The following is a 16,659-nucleotide window of genomic DNA, read 5'->3' as shown; positions in this document are numbered from 1 at the left end:
AGGAGTCGTATTTAGTTAAGTTATTTTAATACACATAACAAAGTAAATATAGTTCTATTGATTTAAAAATTAGCTAATTATTATATCATTTAATATACTGACACATCTTTTTAGCGATTTAAAAATTATAATATGGTATTATATAGATCACTTTTTTTCAGTACTTTTAACAGTAGCCATAAGTAGCTATTGATGAATTGTGAGTTGTGGCAGTCTTATTCTAAAGGTGTGATGCGTGACGTAGGCATTATAAATAGCTTAAACATTCAGACCATAAAAACTATTAATTATTTGAACATTTCACTGTGCATAATACTGTAGACTTTAAGTTTCCATTTAATTGTGTGGACCACCAATAATACAAAAAAAAACATTGAGGCCCATTTACCTAATATACAGTTATAAAATATTAACACACACTAATAAGGCGATAGAAGAAATATAGAATTTCAGACCCAATACTCAACTACTTGAACTCAAAAAAAAAATCACCTCAACCTCAATTATTAGAAATAAATTTTCAGAAATTATTGAAGAAAAATACCCTCAGCATACAAAAATCTTTACAGACGCCTCAAAATCTTCCCATGGAACTGGATTCGCCTTCGTAGAAAATAACAAAAACTTTATGTTCAAACCTCCACCTGAAACCAGCATTTTCTCTGCTGAAAGCCAAGCCATCCATAAAGTAATTCAACACGCGACGACTTTAGTGTGAAAAAGTTATAGCAATAGTTTTGGACTAAAGCTTTCGATACTGTAGACCATGGTGAATTAATTAATATTTTGTCAGGTTTTGGAATAAATGAGGAAAGTCTAAACTGGTTCTCTAGCTATCTGGAGAATAGAACACAGTTAGTTTCAGTAAATAACGAATTAAGTAATAAAAAGAAAATTGATTGTGGTGTCCCACAGGGCAGTGTTTTAGGACCAATTTTATTTATCTTATATATTAATACTATTTGCGACTTAAATACAGGTGGATTAGTGGTTACCTATGCTAATGACACTTGCCTTCTTTTTTCCGGAAAGTCTTGCGAAACAGTAAAAGAGAAAACTACAATAGGTTTAAATAGAATATTCCAAGAGCTAAACAGTAAAAACTAACCTTAAACATTAAAAAAACCAATTTTATTGCTTTCTCTATCAATAACACCTTAATGACCATAAATAATATTCTTATACATACATGTGGTAATATTAACTCTAATACTTGCAAATGTCAAGAAATAATAAGAGTAACTCGTACAAAGTATTTGGGTGTTATTATAGATTCTAATTTGAGATGGAATATACATATTGAAAATACAGTAATGCGCTTGAGATCTGTAATTTTCAAATTCTATAAATTGAACAAAATTCTACCTATGGAAGTCATGCGTACTGTATATGAGGCCCTGTGTAAGTCTATTATGCAATATGGTTTAATAATCTTGGGAGGATGTATGGATAATGCAATAAGACCTCTAATAGTACAACAGAACTCAGTGGTTAGAATATGTTTAGATAAAAAAGAGAGACAAGGCTCATCTTCACTTAATTACAAAACTTTAAGAGTGTTGCCAGTTAAAGTGCTGTATAAGTTTTTTGCAATTGTTAATATCTCTAAACAGTGTATACATAAATCTGAAAACAAAAGAGAATTCAGGGCATATGATGTTGGTATTAAGTACACAAATAAACAATTCAGCCAAAGATTTATTGATTACTCTTGTCCAGTTATGTATAACTCTTTACCTTAAAATATTTAAAAAAATATTTTTGATCATTGTAATTCAAAATGTAATAATATTAAATTATTTAAAACAATTGTTAAAAATTGGTTATTAAGTGAATTTGTATAAATGAAAACTTTTTTATAATATGTTATGTGTACACTTATTTTTAGTGATATATGTCAACGTGTACAATTAATTTATTATTTACTAGTCATTGTATATTGTAACTCATTTAACCCGCCACAAGCTTTGCTTATTGGGTTAAATTAATCAAGCTGTAATTTTTCATATAAATTATCATAATATGTAATGTAAAATTTGATAAATAAATAAATAAAAAAAAAAGTACCACATTGCTCACGGTCAAGTGGTCCCCGGGAAGCATTGCTTGATATAGATTCTAGTATGATGTAGGTGATTAATATTTTTGTATTAGTCACTTAATATTAAATGTTCACGCATTTACCTTATGTTACAAATTCAGTCAAGTAAAATATTTAAAGCGAAATGCGAGTGCAGTGATTTGATTGACATCATATCAGGTGTTTCAATTAAAATAAAATAAATTTGTTTCAGAAAACTGTAATTATATATTTCCGAGTAATAATCGTGCAAGAAAAACAAATAGGTATAACAACTGAGCTCAAGATTTTTTTTTATTGATTTAAAATTTTCTTGAAATTTATGAAAAGTTCATTGGTACCACATAGTAGGTATTTTATCATTAGTTAACATTTTTATTTATTTATTTTAAAGTTAAAAGAATATTGTCTTTATCATTTTGTGTGAATATAATAGAAAATAGGAATAATAAATTACTATAATATTTACCTATAATTTTATCTTTTAATCTTTTTTTCTGCCTTAAAGAACAACTTATATTTTCAGTAATTGAATAGATTTTTGAATATTTTCAATGCGATACTTCTTAATTTTCATTTCTACCTGAAATTCAGAAAGGGAATATTTACAATTTATATTATATACTATGATCCAAGAAGAACAAAGGTATAATTATGCGATTTATTTTTCCCTACCAATGAATTAATTATTTTACAAGAGGGGGGGGGCTTATATGTATTTTACACTTAGAAACACTAAAAAAATATGCGCTAACAATATTATTAGGAACTTAGATCCATCGAAATTTTGCGAAGTCGCTAAATCAAAACCATTCAATTTATCAAGCAAGTAGATATCAACTAAGTGTATATCATTATGTTTTATTTAAATATAATCCTTATTTTATCATTATTTACTACAGTTAACTATATGCATTATTATTACTATCAAACACTTTACGGGTTGTTAGTTGTTACTGTTGTTATAATTTAGGTGTGCATATAGCATGTTACTATATACTAAGAGTTAAGACAGTTGTAACACAACTAAAGAAGTTAAACATCAAAAGGCACTTAAATTATTTATTAAAAGAAGCGCACTATTTGTTTTTTCCTCTATACTTACATGAAACATATCAAAACTACGCAAAGCAGAAACAATAGTGTGTTTTCAGCTTTAATATTAGAGCTGTTTATACGTACATACATTTTTTTTCATAATGAATCGATTTAATCACTTAATACAAAACTTAAAAATAAAAAAAAAAACATTATCTGTGTTTGTACATATTATTTTATTTATACAAATTTTTAGTTTTTAATTGCGCCTTATGAATATTGTAAATTAAATTATTTTACACACTTAACTTTCTAAAAATTTAAATACTGTAAAAAAATTAACGTACTTACGCATATTATGATATTCTATCATTTAAGTTTTATAATTGGTTGATAATATATTCACTATAATACTAATGCTATTAACTAGTACCTAGGTACTTAATTTTATTTGTATGATGAAAAACAAGTACATGATTTTTTTGAAAAATATTGCATGTCGATTGCTCATTGCATGGTGAAATGCTGTGGCTTAATATTATGGGAGATATTATATCCCACCCAGATTTTTTTTGTTGCAATAGTCATGATTGAATTCCCGAAAGCACTTGGTTTTAAAAAATGTTTAGATTTTAAATCAAGAAACAAGAATTCATGGAAATTATCATAGTTAAGCTTTTATTTTTATTTTACTACCTAGTTTAATCTACGATATCTCAATAATTATAATATGTGATAAGAAAATTGAATGGCTCATATAATTACAATATAACTTTGAAAACCATTATATACGATTTTTAACTCATTTGCTTTATAATAAAAAATTAATATGATTGTATAATGATCTATGAAATTTAGTGGTCAAGGAAGGTAGTATAAACTTATATCCAACCTCAGAACCAATTCTAAATTACGCCACTGGTGAAATGTGCATGTGCGTTATTTTTCAGTTATTTTGTTGAAATTTAAAAATATTATTCGAGGCCTTGTGGTATCTAATTAAAACTTTTAACATGAAATTTCAAATACAATTTTTGTCAAAAATGAATTTAACCTATTGTATTACTTTTAATAAAGTAAATAACATTAATATAAATAAAAAAAAAAAAACATAAGATATACTTACTAACCATTTTTGTTCAGAACCGTTTTTTGTATTTAATAATTTATAATTTAATTCATATTTAACACATATTTACATCATCATATTATAGCGACTTAATTCTCAATGGACAAGGTTGAAGGTACACTCAAATCGTATCTTATCTACAGAAGATCAGTTGCCTATTTCGCCTTTTTTAGATTCTGAGCGGAGGGATGAATGTATTGATTTAAAAATGTTGTGTTTTTTTTTTGTGTCTGTGATATCGTGTACACAGGCACACAAAAAAATATAGGTATTTTAAAGATATTTAAAAACGTATATTTCTAACTCTAAATAGTAAAAAAGAGAAAATCTATTGGAATTTCTAAATTAATAAAAGTCGATTTAAAGTTGATTTTTTCCTCCCTAAAAATATTTTGATGGTAGATGCCTATACATATAACTGTAACAATTTGTCTTATATTCGTAGTTATTTTGAATAACTTCTCGATTGAAACATTTCTCATAACTTCTTTAAAATTGAATACACTCAATAAATCGTTAATATAGTTCAGGGACTATTCATCTTGTTTGTTAAATTTATTTTTTCAAAAAATATGTTTGTAACATATTTATTAATCAAAATGTAATGTTGCTATCAGTTTTTCTGAGCATTGACCAGGAAGTAAATTGTTTTGTTACTCCGTTAAATTTGTGTATGACGTAGGAATAGACTACAATAGGAAATTATATTATTCAAAATATTTCTAGCGGTTTATTTTGTTATTGAAATTTGAAATGAAACGTTTAAGTGTTAGCTATTCGGAAAATAACTTATTTGTGTAGTAAAGTAAACAAGAGTGAATTAAATGTTCCTATTTATTTAGATAAAAAATTTGAATAATTCTTAAACAAAATATTTTTCCCGAAAAGAAGAGAATATTATCATAAAAGAATAATTAGGAAATAATTTGTATAGTTTTTAAAATACTTAATATAATAACCAAATTTTAAACGTATTACGTATAACATATATTTTGAATAATTTTACGTCAGAACGATATCTTAAACAAAACAATAATTGAAAATAAATTACAAACTATTAGTTTGTTTAAAAAAAAATTAAATAAATTTTAAAGTATATTATTTATAACTGAACATCGATTTTAATATATTTGCTGACCATGTATAATTGTTCATCTACAATACAGTATAAACTATAATATAGTGAACAAAAAAACACGAATTCAAATGATCGAAGTGATTCACTATTTCACTGAAAAACGTGTATAAACTAATAATATTTGGTTATTCTGAACCATGTTTTACATATTTTTCCTGTAAACACTATTAAAAATATTTCCACTCTCTAAATTCTTTATTCCTTTAAGTAGGTTTATTATGAATATATAATAGAATAAAAAATGGAAATTATGTGTACATTGTTCCTCGAGGTTTTGAAAATTGCAAAAGCAATTGTCACGTTTTAAAACAAAATTGCATATTTAGTACTGCATGCAATATCAGTTGATTATTGTCAATAAACTGAATTTTAAATTTGATCTCTATGTGATGATTATTTTATACTATGATTTACTTTTAATATACATATTATACAATACAAAATAACAAATTATAGGTACAGTTATTGGTGTAGAAAAAAATAAAACGTTAAGAATAAGTGTGAGAAAATATTATGTATTCTACATAAAATTATACATATAGGTGCTAATGCAGCCAATTAGATAATAATATAGGTACTTATGAGTTAACCACTAATTACTGTTTTCAAAAAGTTCTATAAAACTTTGTAAATGATAACCGTTGTAAAAGAAAATATTTATCCTAATAAACACTTAATTTGAAAGCATGATCAACTCATAAAGTTAATATTGAAACGGATTAAATAAACATAATGTTGATTTGTAAAATATTCCCTATAGGTATATGAATATTTAAAATTTTTTTAAGTTATTTGTAAGCAATTTGCATATTTTCATAATTTTGATGAATTTTGTCAAAATTTTAACTAATACATTTATGCTACATTTAGAATATAAAATATATTAAAGTGTAAATATACCACTAAGGGTGTTGAACCACCTTTGAATTATTGCAGTAATTTAATGGTATGTACTACTACTACTACTGTCTACAATAACTATACTATTTTTTTTTTTAGATTAATTGCTGATATAATTTTATGAATGTACTAAGATTTCCATAATTCTATGGATTAAACTATTGTATAGGTACCTACTCAATTAAAAATATATTTTCAGTCTTAAAAAATGTTTTTACATGACGTATACCTATATTATATGCATTAAAACTGGCGAATAGTTGGTATTAATACAATGATACAATGATATATTATTTAAATATTAATAAGAAAACATTATTTGTCGTTCATTTGAAATGAATTAGTGAATTACCCTTATAAGGTGACGGAGCCAATGCGTTTTTATAACAAATACTTTCCACACATGAAAAATTCTATCAACTATCGAAATAGTCCAATTTCGGTCACTTTTTTCTATTTGAATTATATATTTATAAACACTTAATACAGCTTACGTTGAATTACGATTTTTAAAATTTGTTTTTCTAATGTATTGTAATAAATGTCACGATTACCTAATAACGAACTTTAGACTATTTTGAAATGAGGTCTTCTTACGCTGTTTTTTTTTTCTACTAAAGTATATCGAAATTTTACTATTTCACGAAACGGAAACATTTCTTATGTAAATTTGTTTATGATTGTATAAATGGTTTGATTTAATTTTTTTCAAATTGTCTATTTTATTGTATGGCTGTAACACTTCGTAAATAGTAATATCATGTGCATTTGTCCTTAAAAATTAAGAAATAATTATTTCTTAATTAATGTACAAATATGAAAATAGATCCTATCCCTAGTTATATCTTTTTTTCAAAACAATTTTAAGTTATATAACTAAAATGTAGGTAGTGGGTAAGTATGTATGTAAAAATTAAATATGTAGGTTCAGTCACTTTAAACGAAAACACAACTGACTAAACATTACATGATATATTCCAAGGGTTTTGAGCGTTATACACGTAGCCAACGTTGGAACTACATAAATTATATGAATATTTTATGTAATTATAAACATTAAACACTCTTATAGGCCGATAAATGCAATTATTATTATTTTTTTTTTCATAAATAAACAACAGTACTGGTAACTATGACAACGCATTTCATGGTTATAAGACAAAATGAACTGACAGTCACATTAAGTATTGGTTTATGAAGTATGTTGACGAAGAACTTTAAAAAAATTTAAATTAACTTGGGTACCTATTGATCTTTCAAATAAAACAAATTGCTATCACTGTAGATTTTACATCGTCACCTGCATAATTCAGTTCATCAAAAGTTTATTTATATACATGAAACAGTATATACCTATTATAAATGTATGCATGTGCAAACATTAAAATTTAGAGTGATACGGGTGAATGTTTGTATAAAGAGAGGAAAATTGAAAATACCAATCATTTTTGAACAAAGTTAAGGACTATAGGTATTTCAGATCTAACCAGATATATATGTCACCATATGACATGCACTTCGATATTATTTTTGTATTTGTACTTGATTGTTTAACTATTATAATAAACTATATAACAGAAAAATTATATTTTTAAATATTGATACAATTTAATGAACTTCTATTATTTGTATTGTTTACTATTGTAAGGTGTTTGCGATATTTTTAAAAAGTTATTCATGACTTTATTATTCTGCATTTTAACATTGTCTTTACACTTTGAACGTGTTTTTATATTTCATAATACTATATAGGTAGTTATAGTAAACATTTATACACAATTCAAACATTTTGTTTGTAAGTAATATAATTACGAGGTAGATATACAGTAAATTCTAACACATTGTCGAGTAGGTACTAATTAGTATTCAACATGAGGCATTATTTATTTTATGAACAATATGAGATTAATGTATTGTATATTTGTATTAGACTAATGAATAATTGAGTATTATAAAATAAAATAATATTATATTACATTTGCAAGATGCACGTTGTACAACAATACAACAATATAGAATATAAACAATATTAGCTTTCTTAGCTCAACAAAATAATGATCACTTTTTCTCTATGCTCTTCTGGCCCAATAACTAAAAATGTATAGAATAATACAACAACAATCAAAAAGACAAAAACTAACAATTTATGAATAGGAGACTGGCCAGTTTGTTCTAGATATATAAGAAAAATTACGCACATAAAATTGAAAAAATACAATCCTTTAATAGGTCAAAACACAATATAGGTAGATAATCACGATTTTCGCTTATAATTATATAAAACTGGCGATTTGCGATAGATTTACCAAAAAAGGGTAAAAAAATAGTTCGTGGCGGTTTTCATCCAAGAATGAATGATATAATATAAATCAAATAACAGTATATTCTCAGGTAGCAAGTAACGTTGACGATCTGATAAATATTTAGAAAATTGGAAATTTGTACCAACACAATAAAATATATTAATAACGACAATTTATACCTTCACAAGTATACATAAAAATATAATATTGCTAATAGGATGCCATGATGAATCGGTGTAGGCACGTAAGAGAGACTGATTCAATATATAAATAATAATTTAGGTCATTACTACTTTTCGGCAATGGCGCAATGGTGATGGCGGTGGAGTTATCTTGTAGCTGTGTAAAATATTTAAATATTATGCAATTTACGATACTAATAATAACGAAATAATTTATACAAAAATCAAATAAACAAATATTGCGGAATTGTTATATGCCCACAACTATAATAGAGACGTTTGTACAACAGAATATAATAACGCCTGTATGTAGACGTATTATCTTAGATATTTTGCTTATGCACGACAAGACTATATAGTATCGGACTTGTCGGCAATTTAGTCTTGAACCCGACTCATTCGAATTAAATAGTGTGTTTTTAGTATAAATTACATTTTTTAAAACTAATAAAGTATAATATTCTCATTCAATTCTAAAACGTGTATTCTTTTTAATAATAAACTATTAAACAACATTTGATTATCACCCATTACACAGAGATCGGTTTCAACAAATTTTCGTCTTTGGATACAACCAGAGACACAATATAAAATATAACAGAACATCACAGGTATACGCGGTGACATTCATAACATTGGTGGCAGCGATTGCCGTTTTCATTTTCATTTCTTTTGAAAGAAATTCTGTCTAGTGATATATTCAAATAATTATTATAAATAAGAAAAAAAAAGTGAACACGAGTGAATTTATTTACGCGGAGGTGCTTTTACCTGAAAATTGGTGAGGAAACTATTCTATATTACTACTCTATATTATCCGATATTTACGTCACACGCATCTAAAATTACGGTGTCGTAGGAGGTGCTGCTTGTTTTATACCACCTACGTAAAAAACGAGATCACCATATTTTATCGGTCATTATAAATACAAAATCTTCGCGTATTGTCAATAACAATACGCACATTTTTAAGATATGCTACACTATATCTCGTCTACATCGAGCGAATTTCGGCTATAGTCGTGCAAAATCATGCTAATTGCGTGCTAAATGATGGGGTGGTTCAATTTTAGAAATTTAAAAATTTTCACTGTGGGGGGGTGCTGGCGAAACGCCCTAATTACTAGAAACGATTTCGCACGGAAGTGACGATTGTGCGAATTTCTGCGATAATCGTGCAAATTCATGCTAAATATGTGCTAAATGATGGTTCTATAAAAATATAAAAATTTCCTTTTTTTTGGTCGGGCGGTGTTGGCGAAATGTTTCACCAGCACCACCCGTTGATTATTACGATTCCGGAGACACTGATGTCGTGCAAATTGCAAAATTAGTCATGCAAATTCATACTAATTGCGTGCTAATTATTGATGAAATAAAAAGTCAACATTTTTTAATGAGCGGTGCTGGTGCAACGTACGTTACTGGTTTCGGAGCGTAGACTTCAAACGAAATAACTTGAAGACTGCGTGGGAACAACACCGAGAGACGTGGCGAGTTCAACAAGGGATTCAGATAGTCTGTCAAAGAAGTCAATTATTATGCAGTTTGGAGTAATAACAAAGACCGTCATACTGTAAGTAAAAAAATAAAAAATAAAACATAAATATTTTTATATTATAGTAATATTACTATCACTAACTTGAATAATAGAATAAAATTACTGTATTATTTATTTTATTTTGACCTACTGACATACTAACATAATTGTAATTTTTTTAAATTATTATTGTCATTTTATTTTGTTGTTATTATTATACATTATAATAACAAACTAACACTTTTAATGTATGTCTACTCAATCAAGTATTGATAATAGTAGCAGTGATAGGAGCCCATATACATCTACAGTAAATATTAAATAAAGATTATAATACTCCTATACCAAATAACTTTGACGATAATATAAAATATACTGGCCCAAAAGCTAGGTCACGAGCACACCAAAATAAAAGATACTATAGGAAATCTAGAAGTGTAGAATCATTATTCTCTAATAATAGGGGAAATATTTCAATTTCAATACCTACGAATCAAGTAGGCGGAGAAAACACACCAAATAAATCAAATAAAAATACCGAATTCTCAGTTTAAAGTTTTTGGGGGTGGATAATTCGTGTGCCATTTCCAAAATGAACAATACAGTTCTTTCATTAGAAACAGCTATTAAATTAGTTCCTTTTTTTCAATGGTGAAGATTCAGCTGATATCTATCCTTATCTTAGTGCATGTGATTTCGTAATGTCTAATATCGATAACAACATAAAACCAGTTTAGTTACAAGCTATTCGTACAAAATTAAGTAAGAAAGCTTTTGCGATAAATCAACATCGCGATGTAGAAGATTGGGCAGGACTTAAACATTTCCTCGAAATAAATTTTTGTGCTAAACGTACACCATTGTGCAAATGTAAAATGTACAAGATTGAAAATCTACTCAATGAATTATGTAATGTGAGCACAAAGGGAAAATCAACCACAGATGCCACAGAAATAAGTACATATGTAAAAGAAATTACTTTAACTACGTACGTAGAAGGATTATTACCTCATTTAAGAACAGTGATTAAATCAAAAAACTTAGAAACACTGGAAGATGCAATGAAGGAAAGTCTTGAAGGGCAGAATATATATCAATCATCAAAAGAGACTAAACGAATACTTAAAGGAGGAAACTAAGACATAAATAACTATCAAAATTATTGTAAAATTTGCAATCATAATAACCATTTTACAAATCAATTTAGATATGGAAATCGCGGTCAAGATACTGCTGGCCAGCAAGATTTTCAATCTAAAGTACATTAAAATCCAAATAATAAAGATAACATGTGCTTATTGTAATAAACTGGGACACTCCGAAGATATATGTTAAAAAAAAAAAATAATAAATCCAATGAACAAATTTTGGGAAACGGCCCAAGACAGAGTGGCTCGGGCAACTAATAGGCCAAAGCATTAAAAACAATAGCCTTAAGCCTGCAAAAACCTTGTCATTCAAAATTAAATTAATTGATAATCATGCTTTATATAAAATTCCACAATGTACATCTTCACGATGATGTTCAAGTATCAGATACAAAAATTTTTATGTTACGAGGGATAAATTATCAAACAGTTAAGACCATAGGATTTACAAAGGTCAAGTCATAAATGGAAATCAATCTTCCGAAAGTGAATTTCATGTAGTTCCAACAAATTTTCCAATCATAGGCGATGGTATTTTGGGTAACCATTTTTAACGGAGAATTAAATTGTCATTGACGTAGGAAAAGGGGAAATTACATCACCATTAGATGACGTCACAAATATTCCAGCTAGATGTTAAACAATTATTCCAGTAGATGTGTCAGATCTACAAATTCAATAGCATTAGAGCATACTAGTTTATGCTCAAAATATAAATAATGAAATAATATGAGGAAATATATTAAATAAAGTAAAAAATCATCAGATTCTCATAAGTATAATTAACCCAATAGAAACTCAGATTGTGGTACCGATACCAAAACTAATCGAGTTATCGCACGAAGTAATAAATGAAGAATCGATAAAACATTTTGTACATACTAATAAATTAACGAAAAATTAACAAAATAGGATTCAATCAAGGGTTCCTGCGGAAATTTTCACCAGGGGGGGGAGGTGTATATTATACATATTATTATTATTTTTTATATTTATACATAGCCACACATATTAGGTATAGTATTTTATAGTTTCATTACAAACTTAGTAAACAAACTGATGACACCAGAATATGATTAACTGTATATTTTCATCAAAATATTATATGAGACATCAAGAGCACTGAAAAAAAAATCGTATAAATCATTATTTATATTATAATATATTAATTATCTAATTTTATAAAAATATTAAGATTATTGGTCATTATATAAAAATTGCATGCGTCAAGGCTCCATACCAAATAATTTATTTGTTTCATCTATTATATTTGATTTTTGAGCTTGCACATAAGTTTTGTAAATATTCATTAATTCCAAGCCATTCAAGCGGTTCTCAGCAATAGTACTACGAAGCCATGCTATAAGCCGTTTAAGCGAGCTAATTTAAAGCAAATATAAAACATTATTAACAACTGAAGTAGGTAATAAAAATAAAACAATATATTAAATTAAATATTGTAATACAAACCTAAAAGACCTTTCAACGTTACATGTAGTAGATGAATGTGTAGCTGCTATTAAAATACATTTTTTTTTATTGAATGTAGAAATGTGACTTCATCTAATAACTTCAGAAAATCCATATTTTATTCATATTTTTCTTTCCACATTTTATATACCATACTAAACTTTCTTCTTCAATATTCTCTACAAACTCTCCATAAAATAATTTTAGATTTTTGAGTTGTATGATAAATTCTTCTTTTTTAGTTTATTTTAAGTAGGTACTTAGGATGAACTGAAATAATCTCATATTTTGAATTATTTTCTGGAAACCTTTCATTTAATGATGTGATTAGTGAATCTAAATATGGTATGTAAATAGATTTTCTTTAGTAGTATTTTGGACCTGATGAATGGGGTTATTTATCAAAGTTTGTTTTGCTGATACTCTTGAAGTCATTAATGTTATACCAAGTTCGTTAGTAAAAATATTAATATATTTTATTAAAATTAGAAACATTTCTTCATTATTAGCTCTGTCATCACTGATATATTTAATAAAGTACTTAATATGCTTATTTGCACTAAATAAATCACAATTTATTCCCTGTAAAGAATTGGTTATAGATTCTATAGTTGCAGAATATTTAGCAATAATCCTATGGCACACAATAAATTGAGATGTGGTAACAGAATTTAAACGACATGTAGCTTTCAATGAAGTATATTTATTCCCATTTACTTTGAGGTACTCTAGTGCTTCCACTATCAACAGGAAATTTTCATAATATTTTCGTAATGCCTTATGTGACTTCGACCACCTAGTGACACACAATTTTGTAATCACATCGAGCCACTATTCGACGCAATGAACTTTCTTTAATAATACCAATTGTATTCCGAATACATGGACCTGAGTTCAGTTCGTTTAAAACCAAGTTTAATCTATGACTAGCACAATGGACAAAAACTGCTTTCTTATACTTGTCTCTTAATACTTGGCGATTTGAGTCCACGATGCAAAAGTTATAAAGCCTCAATTCATGTCTACGGGGTTTGTAACACTAAAATAAAATGAAATTTAAAAAATTTTTGTTGTGGGTAAGTAATTATATTTTCGGTTCCCGTTGATAGCAGTTAACCAACTTATATCCTTCGGTGCACTACAACGCGTACAATGCATTTACCTTTTTTATAATTCGTTTGCGTAAAAATATATTTTGGCCACCTATGACACGTACCTGTGACTACAATCCTTAGTGTTTTTATTGATTTTCTGATTATACAATATCATTTGTAACACATATTATATAGATAATATTATTTATTATATTTGAATAAAGAAATACATAATACAATTTAACATTTTTAATCAGTGTCTGATGTGTTCTCCGTCGATTTAAGTTCTCAGTTGTTTGATATTCGGCTGAACTATGTACTTTTCAAGCAATGTATTGTTAGCGAGTATCGATTTATAGAATTAAACGTCGTCTCAAAGTCAGAGCAGAGAAATTAAACAATTTGTTGGTGATAGACCATTTGGGACTCTACCTCAAAAGGCGAGTTGACCAGAATGTTGATTCCTGGTATGGCCAGAGGCCAGACGGTTAGAACACGGACCGAAGTCAGTCAGATTTAATAGTCAGCCATATCACAAGCCTTTTTAAATCATTGGTGCGTTCAGAAATATTTGTGGCCAAAAAGGAGATCGCTGTACCTTTATGTATGCACTGCCCAGTAGTCAAAAACACAGCGAAGCATACCATATTCGAATGCCCCCCCTGGGAAGAGGATAGAGCTGAGCTAGTATGGGCAGACAACCCAGGCCGAGTGACGTCCAAGAACTTTTATCCAGACCGATGATGGAGGAGATGCTGACGGATAGCGTTCGCAGAATTGGGATACTAGATGTGGCAGAAAAGATCACCAGAGAATTTGTTTCTTTAGTGGAGAGGATTATGGCCACTAAACAACGTTTGGAGAGGGAACGTCAAATGGTGGAAGACTAAGCCTTCTTGATGTAGTTAAATTGAAATAATCTGGACCGAAGGCCAAACCTGGTTGTTTAGAATCCTCCAAATTTTTGTGAGCATCGTGATTATCGATGAGTAAGTGTTATTAATTAGAATATCAGAAAATTTGTTTTTGTTATAAACGGTGTGAGCATGGAGGCAGCAATGGAAATTCATATTTCTCTCTCTGCCTACGATTCCAACCAGAAAAAAGAGCAAGTTCAAATTTAAAAAAATAAAATAATTGTTACGCAGTGTTTATGTTGTACGCAAAAGAGTCATCGATATTTAGGTACAATAATATTGTACAAATTTGAATTGTGCGCAAAATAGTGGCAACCCCCTTCGGCGGCCGTGCTATTCTTATATGCAACGGTTATCCATCATCAGCAGCCGATAATATGATATATTGTGGTTAATCTCCTATTATATTTTATACAATAATTCACGGACGGCACAATATTAACATAATATAATTATAATTAGTGGAATAATTGATTGTTTGCGTGCCCTGTCGGTTGACGGAATGCTTCACGTAGTTCCTCGTGATATTTACACACACACACACACACACGCGCGCGCGCGCACACACACACACACACACACACACACACACACACACACACACACACACACACACACACACACACACACACACACATACATCCCTTTGATATGGTGAGAGATCCATATGGAAAACATGACCATAAGAGATCCAGCCGTTAAAAGCATTATATTTGAATTGGAGTAAGCGCAAATCTTTTTTTAAAATACATAAATCATGAAACTAAAATAAAATTACAGAAACACTTGATTTTATTTTAAACCGTCTTATATCCTTGCGAGCTCCAGTGTGTGTGACTATTAATTTAGTACTTAAAGAGATCCAAAAACTAAAATCATCAACATACGAGATCCGTTTGTGTTTCGAATTTTTAAACTACAGTACTTACTAGATCCATACACTGTTGTCAAATTTAATCAATTATATAATTGTTATACGATTTTGTCAGATGGATCTCACAACATTGATTTAGATAGGTAGAAAAAACCATGTTTTATAAAATAAATAGTTCTACTGACTACTATAATGACTATATCTAAATAAATATAATATCTAAATATATACCTAAAGGTATCTAATATTATCATATAACAAGGTTTAAATAAATAGATTACCTTTGATATATTCTAATATCAAAATTTTTTATTGTTATGAATAGGTAGTTATGATACCCTTATTAGAATCTATTATTATAAGCTTCTCTACCTATTTGGCGTACCTACCGCATGGGTGGGGGGCTAACGGACTGAACTACTGAAGACCGTATTATTATTATTTTTTTAAAAAATATTTATCAAGTTTCAACTTTCAACTGTCGTCAACTAGGTACTAAGTAAGAAGTAAATTCATATAGACACGTCTTACCTATACCGGAATTTATTCATTTTTGCGAAAACATTGTATTTCCACACAGTAATAAAACATTTTGCATAATTTTCCAAAAATTATCTAGGTACTAGAAAAGTTGAAGTTGTACAAACATTTTCAAATAGGTAGGTAGGTACTTCATCTAAATGTCTGAAATTAGTAGATTGGACAAAATAAAAATAAAATTCTAATTAATTTTCAATCCTTCCCCTCATTGAATAACGATCCTGCGGTCACCACTGTCTCTACCTATTACCGTAAAATAGAGTAACATAGAGTTGAATACTGAATAGGTGAAATTTATTTAGAATA

The sequence above is a fragment of the Diuraphis noxia genome, unplaced genomic scaffold, assembly GCF_037042655.1.
Source record: "Diuraphis noxia isolate RWA-SAM2 unplaced genomic scaffold, SU_Dnox_SAM2 contig0001, whole genome shotgun sequence".
NCBI lineage: Eukaryota > Metazoa > Arthropoda > Insecta > Hemiptera > Aphididae > Diuraphis > Diuraphis noxia.
The sequence above is the reverse complement of the archived record's forward strand: the minus strand, read 5'-3'. Positions refer to the sequence as shown.